This window comes from Cavia porcellus, unplaced genomic scaffold (assembly GCF_034190915.1).
Source record: "Cavia porcellus strain 051 isolate PalLab524CR breed Dunkin Hartley unplaced genomic scaffold, mCavPor4.1 scaffold_4, whole genome shotgun sequence".
Lineage (NCBI taxonomy): Eukaryota > Metazoa > Chordata > Mammalia > Rodentia > Caviidae > Cavia > Cavia porcellus.
This window is the reverse complement of record NW_026947487.1, coordinates 6,701,109-6,716,321: the sequence shown is the minus strand read 5'-3', so window position 1 is coordinate 6,716,321 and position 15,213 is coordinate 6,701,109.

Sequence of the window (15,213 nt, the reverse complement as noted above, 5' to 3'; positions counted from 1 at the left end):
GTTTAGTGTTAGGCTTAGGGATTAGGGTTAGGGTTAGGGTTAGGTTTAAAGTTAGGGTTAGGTTTAACGGTTAGGGTTAGAGTTGGGGTTAGTTTTAGTGTTAGTGTTACTGTTAGTGTTATTGTTACGGTATGGGTTAGGGTTAGGGTTAGGGATTAGGGTTAGTGTTTGGGTTAGTTTTAGAGTTAAGGTCAGGGTTGGGGTTAGGTTTAGGGTTACGGATTAGGGATAGGGTTAGGGGTTAGGATTATGGTTACGGTTAGTGTTAGGTGTAGGGTTAGGTTTAGGGTTAGGGTTAGGGTTAAGGTTAGTTTTAGGGTTAGGGTTAATATTAAGGTTAGGGTTATGGTTAGGATTTGGGTTAATATTGAGTTAGTGTTAGGGTTAGGTTTAGGAATAGTGTTAGGGTTTTGGTTATGGTTAGGGCTAGATGGTTAGTGTTAAAAATATGGTTAGGGTTAGGGATTAGATTTAGGGTTAGTGTTAGGTTTAGCGTTAGAATTTACAGTTGGGGTTAAGGTTTAGGGTTATGGTTAGAAGGTTATTGTTAGAGTTAGGGTTAGAGGTTAGGGTTATGGTTAGGTTTAAGGTTAGGGGTAGAGTTAGGGTTAGGGTTAGGATTAGGGTTAGTGTTAGGGCTGGTGTTAGGTGTTACGTTTAGGGGTTACGGGTTAGGGTTAGGGTTATGGTTAGGGTTCGAGTTAGACATGGTTAGGGCTGGGTTAGGGGTAGGGTGAGGTTTACTGTTAGCATTATGGCAGTGTTAGAGTTAGGGTTAAGGGTCAGGGTTTAGGTTAGTGTTAGTGTTATCCTTAGTGGTAGTTTAGGTATTAAGGTAGTGTTTGGGATAGGGTTAGGGCTAGGGTTAGTGTTAGGGTTAGGATTAGGTTTAGTGTTAGGTTTAGCTTTAGGGTTAAGGTTAGGGTTATCGTATGTGAGGTTAGTGTTAGGTTTAGTGTTAGGGTTAGAGTTAGGTTTAAGGTAGGAGTTAGGGTTAGGTTTAGGGTTAGAGTTAGGGTTAGGGAGTAGGTTTTGTATTTGGGTTAGTTTTAGGTTTAGGGTAAGGTTGGGGTTAGGGTTAGGGTGAGGGTTAGGGTTAGGGTTATGTTTAGTGTTAGGGTTAGGGGTTAGCATTAGAGTTAGCGTAATGGTTAAGTTTAGGTTTATGATTTGGTTTAGGGTTAGGGGTTAGGGTTAGGTTTAGGGTTAGGGTTAGGGTTAAGGTTAGTTTTAGGGTTAGGGTTAATATTAAGGTTAGGGTTATGGTTAGGATTTGGGTTAGGTATTTGAGTTAGGGTTAGGGTTAGGTTTAGGGTTAGTGTTAGGGTTTTTGTTATGGTTAGGGCTAGATGGTTAGTGTTAAAAATATGGTTAGGGTTAGGGATTAGATTTAGGGTTAGTGTTAGGTTTAGCGTTAGAATTTACAGTTGGGGTTAAGGTTTAGGGTTATGGTTAGAAGGTTATTGTTAGAGTTAGGGTTAGAGGTTAGGGTTATGGTTAGGTTTAAGGTTAGGGGTAGAGTTAGGGTTAGGGTTAGGATTAGGGTTAGTGTTAGGGCTGGTGTTAGGTGTTACGTTTAGGGGTTACGGGTTAGGGTTAGGGTTATGGTTAGGGTTCGAGTTAGACATGGTTAGGGCTGGGTTAGGGGTAGGGTGAGGTTTACTGTTAGCATTATGGCAGTGTTAGAGTTAGGGTTAAGGGTCAGGGTTTAGGTTAGTGTTAGTGTTATCCTTAGTGGTAGTTTAGGTATTAAGGTAGTGTTTGGGATAGGGTTAGGGCTAGGGTTAGTGTTAGGGTTAGGATTAGGTTTAGTGTTAGGTTTAGCTTTAGGGTTAAGGTTAGGGTTATCGTATGTGAGGTTAGTGTTAGGTTTAGTGTTAGGGTTAGAGTTAGGTTTAAGGTAGGAGTTAGGGTTAGGTTTAGGGTTAGAGTTAGGGTTAGGGAGTAGGTTTTGTATTTGGGTTAGTTTTAGGTTTAGGGTAAGGTTGGGGTTAGGGTTAGGGTGAGGGTTAGGGTTAGGGTTATGTTTAGTGTTAGGGTTAGGGGTTAGCATTAGAGTTAGCGTAATGGTTAAGTTTAGGTTTATGATTTGGATTAGGGTTAGGGGTTAGGGTTAGGTTTAGGGTTAGGGTTAGGGTTAAGGTTAGTTTTAGGGTTAGGGTTAATGTTAAGGTTAGGGTTATGGTTAGGATTTGGGTTAATATTTGAGTTAGGGTTAGGGTTAGGTTTAGGAATAGTGTTAGGGTTTTTGTTATGGGTAGGGCTAGATGGTTAGTGTTAAAAATATGGTTAGGGTTAGGGATTAGGTTTAGGGTTAGTGTTAGGTTTAGCGTTAGAATTTACGGTTAGGGTTAAGGTTTAGGGTTATGGTTAGAAGGTTATTGTTAGAGTTAGGGTTAGAGTTTAGGATTATCGTTAGGTTTAAGGTTAGGGGTAGAGTTAGGGTTAGGGTTAGTGTTAGGGCTGGTGTTAGGTGTTACGTTTAGGTGTTACGGGTTAGGGTTAGGGTTATGGTTAGGGTTAGAGTTAGACATGGTTAGGGCTGGGTTAGGGGTAGGGTGAGGGTTACTGTTAGCTTTATGGCAGTGTTAGAGTTAGGGTTAAGGGTCAGGGTTTAGGTTAGTGTTAGTGTTATCCTTAGTGGTAGTTTAGGTATTAATGTAGTGTTTGGGATAGGGTTAGGGCTAGGGTTAGTGTTAGGGTTAGGATTAGGTTTAGTGTTAGGTTTAGCTTTAGGGTTAAGGTTAGGGTTATCGTATGTGAGATTAGTGTTAGGTTTAGTGTCAGGGTTAGAGTTAGGTTTAAGGTAGGAGTTAGGGTTAGGTTTAGGTTTAGAGTTAGGGTTAAGGAGTAGGTTTAGTATTTGTGTTAGTGTTAGGGTTAGGGTAAGGTTGGTGTTAGGGTTAGGGTGAGGGTTAGGGTTAGGGTTAGGTTTAGTGTTAGGGTTAGGGGTTAGCATTAGGGTTAGCATAATGTTTAAGTTTAGGTTTATGGTTTGGGTTACGGTTAGGGTTTAGGGTTAGGTTTAGGGTTAGGGTTAGTGTTAGGCTTAGCGTTACGGTTAGGTTTATTGCTTGGTGTTAGTGTTACGTTAGGCTTCTGTTTAGCATTACAGTTAGGGTTAGGGTTACGGTTAGGGTTAGGGTTAGTGTTAGGGGTTAGCTTTTGGGTTAGGGTTAGGGTTAGGTTTAGGTGTAGCTTTAGGGTTATAATTATGGTTACGGTTAGGGTTACCACTAAGCTTAGTGTTAGGGTTAGTGGTTAGGATTAGGGTTAAGATTATGGCTTGGGTTTAGTGTGAGGGATACTGTAGGGTTCTGTTTAGGGTTATGGTTAGGGTTAGGGTTAGCGTTACAGTTAGGGTTACGGTTAGGGTTAGGGTTAAGTTTAGGTTTAATATTAAGTTTACGGGTTAGGCTTCGGGGTTCGGGGTTAGGATTAGGGTTAGTGTTAGAGCTAGGCAGGGCCAGGGTTAAGGTTAGGGTTAAGTTTATTGTTATCGTAGGGTTAGTGTTAGGGTTAGGCTTACCATTAGAGGTTAGGGTAGGAGTTAGGGTTACGGTTATGGTTAGTGTTAGGTTTAGGGTTAGGGTTATGGTTATGGTTAGGTTGAGGGTTAGGGTTAGCCTTAGGGTTAGGGGTAAGTCTAGCGATTAGATTTAGAGGGTAGCATTATGGCTAGTTTTAGGGTTAGAGTTCTGGTTAGCATTATTGTTATTGTTAGATTTTAGTTTTAGGGTTAGTGTTTGTGTTAGGCTTAGGGTTAGGGTTAGGTTTAGCTTTAAGGTTACGTTTAATGTTAGGGTTATGGGTTAGGGTTAAGTGTGAAGGATTATGATTAGGGTTAGGGTTAGAGTTAGACAGGGTTAGGCTTAGGGTTATTTTAGTGTTATCGTAAGGTTAGTGGTAGGTTTATGGTTAGAGTTTAGGGTCAGGGTAGTGTTAGGGTTAGTGTTAAGTTTAGGGTTATTGTTAGGGTTAGAGTTTAGGGTTGCGTAAGTGTTAGTGGTAGGGCCAGAGGTTAGGGTTAGTGCTAGTGTTACGATTAGGTTTAGGGATAGTGCAGGGTTATGGTTAGGGTTATATTTAGTATTAGGTTTTAGGGTTAGTGGTTAGCAATCAGGGTTAGGGTTTAGGGTTAGTGTTAGGCTTAGGGTTATGTTTAGGTTAGAGGGTTAGTGTTATGGTTAGTGTTAGGGTTAAGGTTAGGTTTAGATGTTAGGGTTAGGGTTAGGGATAAGATTAGGGTTGTATTTATGGTTATGATTATGGGTTAGGTTTAGGTTTAGGGTTAGGGTTACCGTTATGGTTAGGGTTATGATTAGGTTTACAGGTAGGGTTAGGGTTAAGGTTAGGGTAAGGGTTAGTGATAGGGTTAGGGTTAGGGTTAGGATTACGGTTATGGTTAGGGTTATGATTAGGTTTACAGGTAGAGTTAGGTTTAGGTTTAGTGTTAGGCTTAGGGATTAGTGTTAGAGTTAAATTTAGGGTTAGGTTTATGGGTTAGTGTTAAGGTTAGTGTTAGGGTTACTGTTAGGGTTAGGGTTCAGGTTAGGGATCAGGGTTAGTGTTTGTGTTAGTTTTAGGGTTAGTGTTATGGTTGAGGTTAGGTGTAGGTTTAGGTATTAGGGTTAGGGTTAGGGGTTAGGGTTAGGTTAAGGGGTAGTTTTAGGGTTAGGGTTAGAGTTAGGGTTAGGTTTAGTGTTAGTGTTAGGGTTAGGGTCAGTGTTTGGGTTAGGGGTTAGGTTTAGGGTTAGGTTTAGGGTGAAGATTTGGGCTAGGGTTAGGTTTAGGGTTACAATTAACTGTAGGCGTTAAGGTTAGGGTTATGGTTTTGGTTATGATTAGGGTTAGGGTTAGGTTTAGGCTCAGAGATTAGGGTTAAGTTTAGGGTGAGTGTTAGGGTTTGTGTTAAGGTTAGGTTTAGAGGGTTAGGTTAAAGATAGGGTTAAGTTTAGGGATTAGGTTTAGGGTTCGGTTTAGGTTTAGGTTTAGAATTTAGTCCTAGGTTTAGGATTAGAAGTAGGGTTATGGATAGAGAGTTAGGGTTAGTGTTAAGGTTAGGGTTATATTTAGGTGTAGAGCTTAGGGTTAGGGTTAGCTAAGGGTTAGGGTTAGGGTGACGGTCAGAGGTTAGGGTTAGCATTAGGGTTATGATTATTGTTACGGTTAGTTTAGGGTTCGGTTTAGGGTTAGGTTTAGCGTTAGTGTTTAGGTTTAGGTGTTAGCATTTAGGGTTAGGGGTTAGGTTTAGTGTTAGGCTTAGGGTTAGGATAGTGTTAGGATTCGGTTTATGGTTAGAGGGATAGTGTTAGGGTTAGTGTTAGGGTTAAGGTTAGGTTTAGAGGTTAGGGTTAGGGATAGGAAAGAGTTACATCTATGGGTATGGTTAGGGTTAGGGGTTAGGTTTACAGTTAGGGTTAGTGTTAGGGTGACGGTTACATTTATGGTTAGGGTTATGATTAGATTTAAAGTTAGGGTTAGGGTTAGGTTTAGTGTTAGGCTTAGGGATTAGGGTTAGGGTTAGGATTAGTTTTAAAGTAGGGTTCAGTTTAAACGTTAGGGTTAGGTTTGGGGTTAGTGTTAGTGTTAATGTTAGTGTTATTGTTACGGTATGGGTTAGAGTTAGGGTTAGGGATTAGGGTTAGTGTTTGGGTTAGTTTTAGAGTTAAGGTCAGGGTTGGGGTTAGGTTTAGGGTTACGGATTAGGGATAGGATTAGGGGTTAGAATTAGGTTTACGGTTAGTGTTAGGTGTAGGGTTAGGGTTAGGGTTAGGGTTAAGGTTAGTTTTAGGGTTAGGGTTAATGTTAAGGTTAGGGTTATGGTTAGGATTTGGGTTAGGCATTTGAGTTAGGGTTAGTGTTAGGGTTTTTGTTATGGTTAGGGCTAGATGGTTAGTGTTAAAAATATGGTTAGGTTTAGGGATTAGGTTTAGGTTTAGTGTTAGGTTTAGTGTTAGAATTTACGGTTAGGGTTAAGGTTTAGGGTTATGGTTAGAAGGTTATTGTTAGAGTTAGGGTTAGAGGTTAGGGTTATGGTTAGAAGGTTATTGTTAGAGTTAGGGTTAGAGGTTAGTGTTATGGTTAGTTTTAAGGTTAGGTGTAGAGTGAGGGTTAGGGTTAGGGTTAATGTTAGGGCTGGTGTTAGTTGTTACGTTTAGGGGTTACAGGTTAGGGTTAGGGTTATGGTTAGTGTTCGAGTTAGACATGGTTAGGGCTGGGTTAGGGTTAGGGTGAGGGTTACTGTTAGCATTATGGCAGTGTTAGAGTTAGTGTTAAGGGTCAGGGTTTAGGTTAGTGTTAGTGTTATCCTTAGTGGTAGTTTAGGTATTAAGGTAGTGTTTGGGTTAGGGTTAGGGCTAGGGTTAGTGTTAGGGTTAGGATTAGGTTTAGTGTTAGGTTTAGCTTTAGGGTAAGTTTAGGGTTATCGTATTGAGATTAGTGTTAGGTTTAGTGTTAGGGTTAGAGTTAGGTTTAAGGTAGGAGTTAGGGTTAGGTTTAGGGTTAGAGTTAGGGTTAGGGGTAGGTTTAGTGTTTGGGTTAGTGTTAGGGTTAGGGTTAGGTTGGGGTTAGGGTTAGGGTTAGTGTTAGGTTTAGTGTTAGGGTTAAGGGTTAGCATTAGGGTTAGCATAACGGTTAAGGTTAGGTTGATGTTTTGGGTTAGGTTTAGGGGTTAGGGTTAGGGTTAGGGTTAGGTTTAGTGTTAGTGTTAGGCTTAGCATTACAGTTACTTTTATGGCTTAGTGTTAGTGTTATGTTAGGCTTCTGTTTAGCATTACAGTTAGGGTTAGGGTTACTGTTAGGGTTAGCGTTAAGGTTATGGATTAGCTTTTGGTTTAGGTTTAGGGTTAGGTTTAGGGGTAGGGTTAGGGTTATAGTTATGGTTACGGTTAGGGTTACCATTAAGCTTAGTGTTAGGGTTAGTGGTTAGGATTAGGGTTAAGATTAGGGCCTGGGTTTAGTGTGAGGGATACTTTAGGGTTCTGTTTAGGGTTATGTTTAGGGTTAGGGTTAGCGTTACAGTTAGGGTTACGGTTAGGGTTAGGGTTAAGTTTAGGTTTAATATTAAGTTTACGGGTTAGGCTTCGGGGTTCGGGGTTAGGCTTGGGGTTAGTGTTAGAGCTAGGCACGGCCAGGGTTAAGGTTAGGGTTAAGTTTATTGTTATCATAGGGTTAGCGTTAGGGTTAGGCTTACCATTAGAGGTTATTGTAGGAGTTAGGGTTACAGTACGGTTAGTGTTAGGTTTCGGGTTAGGGTTATGGTTATGGTTAGGTTGAGGTTTAGGGTTAGCCTTAGGGTTAGGGGTAAGTCTAGCGATTAGATTTAGAGGGTAGCGTTATGGTTAATTTTAGGGTTAGGGTTCTGGTTAGCATTATTGTTATTGTTAGATTTTAGTTTTAGGGTTAGTGTTTGTGTTAGGCTTAGGGTTAGGGTTAGGTTTAGCTTTAAGGTTAGGTTTAATGTTAGGGTTACGGGTTAGGGTTAAGTGTGAAGGATTATGATTAGGTTTAGGGTTAGAGTTAGACAGGGTTAGGCTTAGGGTTATTTTAGTGTTATCGTAAGTTTAGTGGTAGGTTTATGGTTAGAGTTTAGGGTCAGGGTAGTGTTAGGGTTAGTGTTAAGTTTAGGGTTATTGTTAGGGTTAGAGTTTAGGGTTGTGTAAGTGTTAGTGGTAGGGTCAGAGGTTAGGGTTAGTGCTAGTGTTACGATTAGGTTTAGGGATAGTGCAGGGTTATGGTTAGGGTTAGGTTTAGTATTAGGTTTTAGGGTGAGTGGTTAGCAATCAGGGTTAGGGTTTAGGGTTAGTGTTAGGCTTAGGGTTAAGGTTAGGGTAAGGGTTACGGATAGGGTTAGGGTTAGGGTTAGGATTACGGTTATGGTTAGGATTATGATTAGGTTTACAGGTAGAGTTAGGTTTAGGTTTAGTGTTAGGCTTAGGGTTAGAGTTAAAGTTAGGGTTAGGTTTATGGGTTAGTGTTAAGGTTAGTGTTAGGGTTACGGTTAGGGTTAGGGTTCAGGTTAGGGATCAGGGTTAGTGTTTGTGTTAGTTTTAGGGTTAGTGTTATGGTTGAGGTTAGGTGTAGGTTTAGGGATTAGGGTTAGGGTTAAGGGTTAGGGTTAGGGTTAGTTTAAGGGGTAGTTTTAGGGTTAGGGTTAGAGTTAGGGTTAGGTTTAATGTTAGTGTTAGGGTTAGGGTCAGTGTTTGGGTTAGCAGTTAGAGTTAGGGTTAGGTTTAGGGTGAAGATTTGGGCTAGGGTTAGGGTTAGGGTTAGAATTAACTGTAGGCGTAAAGGTTAGGGTTATGGTTTTGGTTGATTAGGGTTAGGATTAGGTTTAGGCTCAGAGATTAGTGTTAAGTTTAGGGTGAGTGTTAGGGTTTGTGTTAGGGTTAGGGTTAGAGGGTTAGGTTAAAGATAGGGTTAAGTTTAGGGATTAGGTTTAGGGTTCGGTTTAGGTTTAGGGTTAGAATTTAGTCCTAGGTTTAGGATTAGAAGTAGGGTTATGGATAGAGAGTAGGGTTAGTGTTAAGGTTAGGGTTATATTTAGGTGTAGAGCTTAGGGTTAGGGTTAGCTAAAGGTTAGGGTTTGGGTTAGGGTCAGAGGTTAGGGTTAGCATTAGGGTTATGATTATTGTTATGGTTAGTTTAGAGTTCGGTTTATGGTTAGGTTTAGCGTTAGTGTTAAGGTTTAGGTGTTAGCATTTAGGGTTATGGGTTAGGTTTATTGTTAGGCTTAGGGTTAGGATAGTGTTAGGGTTTGGTTTATGGTTATAGGGATAGTGTTAGGGTTAGTGTTAGGGTTAAGGTTAGGTTTAGAGGTTAGGGTTAGGGATAGGAAAGAGTTACATTTATGGGTATGGTTAGGGTTAGGGGTTAGGTTTACAGTTAGGGTTAGTGTTAGGGTGACGGTTACGTTTATGGTTAGGGTTATGATTAGATTTAAAATTAGGGTTAGGGTTAGGTTTATTGTTAGGCTTAGGGATTGGGGTTAGGGTTACGATTAGTTTTAAAGTTACGGTTCGGTTTAAACGTTAGGGTTAGGTTTGGGGTTAGTATTAGTGTTACTGTTAGTGTTATTGTTACGGTATGGATTAGAGTTAGGGTTAGGGATTAGGGTTAGTGTTTGGGTTAGTTTTAGAGTTAAGGTCAGGGTTGGGGTTAGGTTTAGGGTTACGGATTAGGGAAAGGATTAGGGGTTAGAATTAGGTTTACGGTTAGTGTTAGGTGTAGGGTTAGGGTTAGGGTTAGGGTTAAGGTTAGTTTTAGGGTTAGGGTTAATGTTAAGGTTAGGGTTATGGATAGGATTTGGGTTAGGTATTTGAGTTAGGGTTAGGGTTAGGTTTAGGAATAGTGTTAGGGTTTTTGTTATGGTTTGGTCTAGATGGTTAGCGTTAAAAATATGGTTAGGGTTAGGGATTAGGTTTAGGGTTAGTGTTAGGTTTAGCGTTAGAATTTACGGTTAGGGTTAAGGTTTAGGGTTATGGTTAGAAGGTTATTGTTAGAGTTAGGGTTAGAGGTTAGGGTTATGGTTAGGTTTAAGGTTAGGGGTAGAGTTAGGGTTAGGGTTAGGGTTAGTGTTAGGGCTGTTGTTAGTTGTTACGTTTAGGGGTTACGGGTTAGGGTTAGGATTATGGTTAGGGTTTGAGTTAGACATGGTTAGGGCTGGGTTAGGGGTAGGGTGAGGGTTACTGTTAGCTTTATGGCAGTGTTAGAGTTAGGGTTAAGTGTCAGGGTTTATGTTAGTGATAGTGTTATCCTTAGTGGTAGTTTAGGTATTAAGGTAGTGTTTGGGTTAGGGTTAGGGCTAGCGTTAATGTTAGGATTAGGTTTAGTGTTAGGTTTAGCTTTAGGGGTAAGGTAAGGGTTATCTTTTGAGATTAGTGTTAGGTTTAGTGTTAGGGTTAGAGTTAGGTTTAAGGTAGGATTTAGGGTTAGGTTTAGGGTTAGAGTTAGGTTTAGGGAGTAGGTTTAGTATTTGGGTTAGTGTTAGGGTTAGTGTTAGGTTGGGGTTAGGGTTAGGGTTAGGGTTAGGGTTAGGGTTAGGTTTAGTGTAAGGTTTAGGGGTTGCATTAGTGTTAGCGTAACGGTTAAGGTTAGGTTTATGGTTTGGGTTAGGGTTAGGGGTTAGGGTTAGGGTTAGGGGTTAGGGTTAGGGTTAGGGTTAGGATTAGGGTTAGTGTTAGGCTTAGCGTTATGGTTAGGTTTACAGCTTAGTGTTAGTGTTAGGTTAGGCTTCTGTTTAGCATTACAGTTAGGGTTAGGGTTACGGTTAGTGTTAGGGTTAGGGTTAGGGGTTATCTTTTGTGTGTATCTTTTACACTAAACCTTACCCTAAACTTAATTTTAAATCTAATCATAACCCTAACCATAAACATAACCGTCACCCTAACACTAACCCTAACTGTAAACCTAACCCCTAACCCTAACCATACCCATAAATGTAACTCTTTCCTAACCCTAACCCTAACCTCTAAACCTAACCTTAACCCTAACACTAACCCTAACAGTATCCCTATAATCATAAACCGAACCCTAACACTATCCTAACCCTAAGCCTAACACTAAACCTAACCCCTAACCCTAAATTCTAACACCTAAACCTAAACACTCATGCAAAACCTAACCATAAACCGTACCCTACACTAACCCTAACAATAATCGTAACCCTAATGCTAACCCTAACCTCTTACGCTAAACCTAACCCTATGCAAACCCTAACCCTAAGTTCTAAACCTAACAATAACCCTAACATTACACTAACCCTAACTCTCTATCCCTAAACCTCATTCTAATCCTAAACCTAGGACTAAATTCTAACCCTCAACCTAAACCTCACCCTAAACCTAATCCCTAACCTTAACCCTATCTTTAACGTAACCCTCTAACCCTAACCCTAACACAAACCCTAACACTAACCCTAACCTTAACCCTAATCCCTAAGCCTAACACTAAACCTAACCCTAACCCTACCTGTAAACCTAATCATAACCCTAACCATAACCGTAATCCTAACCCTAACCCTAACACTAACCCTAACCTTAACCCTAACCCTACCTGTAAACCTAATCATAACCCTAACCATAACCGTAACCCTAACCCTAACCATAACCCTAAACCTAACCCCTAATCATAACCATAAATATAACCCTAATCTTATCCCTAACCCTAACCCTAACTTCTAAACCTAACCTTAACCCTAACACTAACCATAACACTAACCCTCTACCCTAACCCTAACCCTAAGCCTAACACTAAACCTAACCCCTAACCCTAAATTCTAACACCTAAACCTAAACACTCATGCAAAACCTAACCATAAACTGAACCCTACACTAACCCTAACAATAAGCGTAACCCTAATGCTAACCCTAACCTCTGACCCTAACCCTAACCCTAACCCTTAACAAACCCAACGCTAAGCTCTAACCCTAACAACAACCCTAACCTTAACACTAACCCTAACTCTATCCATAACCCTAATCCTAATCCTAAACCTAGAACTAAATTCTAACCCTAAACCTAAACCTCACCCTAAACCTAATCCCTAACCTTAACCCTATCTTTAACCTAACCCTCTAACCATAACCCTAACACAAACCCTAACACTAACCCTAACTTTAACCTTAATCTCTGAGCCTAAACCTAAACCTAACCCTAACCATAAGCATAACCATAGCCATATCCATAAGCATAACCTTAACTCCTACAGGTAAACCTAACCCTAACCCTAACCCTAGCCCAAATCTTCACCCTAAACCTAAACCTAACTCTAACCCCTAACCCAAACACTGAACATAACACTAACACTAACACTAAACCTAATCCTAACTCTAACCCTAACCCTAAAATTACCCGTACCCCTACCCCTAAACCTAACCCTAACCCTAATTCCTAAACCTAACCCTAATCTCTAAACCTAAACCTAACCTCAACCATAACCCTAACCCTAAAACTAACACAAACACTAACCCTGATGCCTAATCTGAACCCTAACCCTAACCGTAACCCTAACCCTAACTGTAATGCTAAACAGAAGCCTAACGTAACAATAACACTAAGACATAAACCTAACTGTAATGCTAAGCCTAACACTAACCCTAAAGCTAACACTAACCCTAAGCCCTAACCGTAACCCAAACCATAAACCTAACCTTAACTGTTACGCTAACCCTAAAACTAAACCCTAACCCTAACACTAAACCTAACCCTAACCCTAACCCTAACCCCAACCTAACCCTAACACTAACACTAACCCAAATATTAAACCTACTCCCTAAACCTAACTCTAACCCTAAACCTAACCCTAACTCCTACCTTAAACCTAACTCTAAACCTAACACTAAACCTAACACTAATCTCAAAAAAATAACCCTAACCTTACCCCTAAAGATAAACATAACACTAAACCTAATCCTAACCCTAACACTAACCCTAGCCCTAATCCTAACCCAAACACTACCTTAATACATAAACTACCACTAAGGATAACACTAACACTATCCTAAACCCTGACCCTTAACCCTAACTCTAACACTGCCATAATGCTAACAGTAACCCTCACCCTTCCCCTAACCAACCCTAACCATGTCTAACTCTAACCCTAACCATAACCCTAACCCTAACCCGTAACCCCTAAACGTAACAACTAACACCAGCCCTAACACTAACCCTAACCCTAACCCTAACTCTACCCCTAACCTTAAACCTAACCATAACCCTAACCTCTAACCCTAACTCTAACAATAGCCTTCTAACCATAAACCTAAACCTTAACCCTAACTGTAAATTCTAACGCTAAACCTAACACTAACCCTAAACCTAATCCCTAACCCTAACCATATTTTTAACACTAACCATCTAGCCCTAACCATAACAAAAACCCTAACACTAACCCTAAACCTAACCCTAACCCTAACTCAAATACCTAACCCAAATCCTAACCATAACCCTAACCTTAACATTAACCCTAACCCTAAAACTAACCTTAACCCTAACCCTAACCCTACACCTAACACTAACCGTAACCCTAATCCTAACGCCTAAACCTATCGCTAATCCGTAACCCTAAACCTAACCCAAACACTAACACTAACTGTTAAACCTAATCCTAACTTTAAACCTAACCCTAACCCTAACCCTAATCCCTAAGCCTAACACTAAACATTACCCTAAACTTAAATTTAAATCTAATCATAACCCTAACCATAAACGTAACCATCACCCTAACACTAACCCTAACTGTAAACCTAACCCCTAACCCTAACCATACCCATAAATGTAACTCTTTCCTAACACTAACCATAATCTCTAAACCTATCCTTAACCCTAACACTAACCCTAACACTATCCCTCTAACCATAAACCGAACCCTAACACTACCCTAACCCTAAGCCTAACACTAAACCTAACCCCTAACCCTAAATGCTAACACCTAAACCTAAAGACTAACGCTAAACCTAACCCTAAACCGAACCCTACACTAACCCTAACAATAATCATAACCCTAATGCTAACCGTAACCTCTGACCCTAACCCTAACCCTAACACTTAGCTAATCCTAACCCTAAGCTATAACCCTAACAATTACCCTAACCTTAACACTAACCCTAACTCTGTATCCATAACCCTAATTCTAATCCTAAAACTAGGACTAAATTCTAACCCTAAATCTAAACCTAACCCTAAACCTAATCCCTAACCTTAACCCCATCTTTAAACTAACCCTGTAACCCTAACCCTAACACAAACCCTAACACTAACCCTAACCTTGACCCTAATCTCTGAGCCTAAACCTACACCTAACCCTAACCGTAACCGTAACCCTAACTGTAATGCTAAACAGAAGCCTAAACTAACACTAACACTAAGCCATAAACCTAACCGTAACGCTAAGCCTAACACTAACCCTAACGCTAACCCTAACCCCGAACCCTAACCCAAACCATAAACCTAACCTTAACCGTTACGCTAACCCTAATGAAACCCCTAAACCTTACACTAAACCTAACGCTAACCCTAACACTAACCCTAGCCCTAACCCTAACCCAAACACTACCTTAATACCTAAACTACCACTAAGGATAACACTAACACTAACCTAAAGCCTGACCCTTAACCCTAACTCTAACACTGCCTTAATGCTAACAGTAACCCTCACCCTACCCCTAACCCAGCCCTAACCATTTCTAACTCTAACCCTAACCATAACCCTAACCCTAACCCGTAACCCCTAAACGTAACACCTAACACCAGCCCTAACACTAACCCTAACCCTAACCCTAACTCTACCCCTAACCTTAAACCTAACCATAACCCTAACCTCTAACCCTAACTCTAACAATAACCTTCTAACCATAACCCTAAACCTTAACCCTAACCGTAAATTCTAACACTAAAGCTAACACTAACCCTAAAGCTAATCCCTAACCTTAACCATATTTTTAACACTAACCATCTAGCCCTAACCATAACAAAAACCCTAACACTAACCCTAAACCTAACCCTAACCCTAACTCAAATACCTAACCCAAATCCTAACCATAACCCTAATCTTAACATTAACCCTAACCCTAAAACTAACCTTAACCCTAACCCTAACCCTACACCTAACACTAACCGTAACCCTAATCCTAACCCCTCATCCTATCCCTAATCCGTAACCCTAAACCTAACCCCAACCCTTACCTTAACTCTAAAACTAACCCAAACACTAACCCTAATCCCTAACCATAACCCTTACCCATACCGTAACATTAACACTAACATTAACACTAACACTAACACTAACACTAACACTAACACTAACACTAACACTAACCCCAACCCTAACCCTAACCATTAAACCTAACCCTAACTTTAAACCTAACCCTAACCCTAACCCTAATCCCTAAGGTTAGGTTTAGTGGTAGGGTTAGGGTTATAATTATGGTTACGGTTAGGGTTACCATTAAGCTTAGTGTTAGGGTTAGTGGTTAGGATTAGGGTTAACATTAGGGCTTGGGTTTAGTGTGAGGGATACTTTAGGGTTCTGTTTAGGGTTATGGTTAGGGTTAGGGTTAGCGTTACAGTTAGGGTTACGGTTAGTGTTAGGGTTAAGTTTAGGTTTAATATTAAGTTTACGGGTTAGGCTTCGGCGTTAGGGGTTAGGATTAGGGATAGTGTTAGAGCGAGGCAGGGCCAGGGTTAAGGTTAGGGTTAAGTTTAGTGTTATCG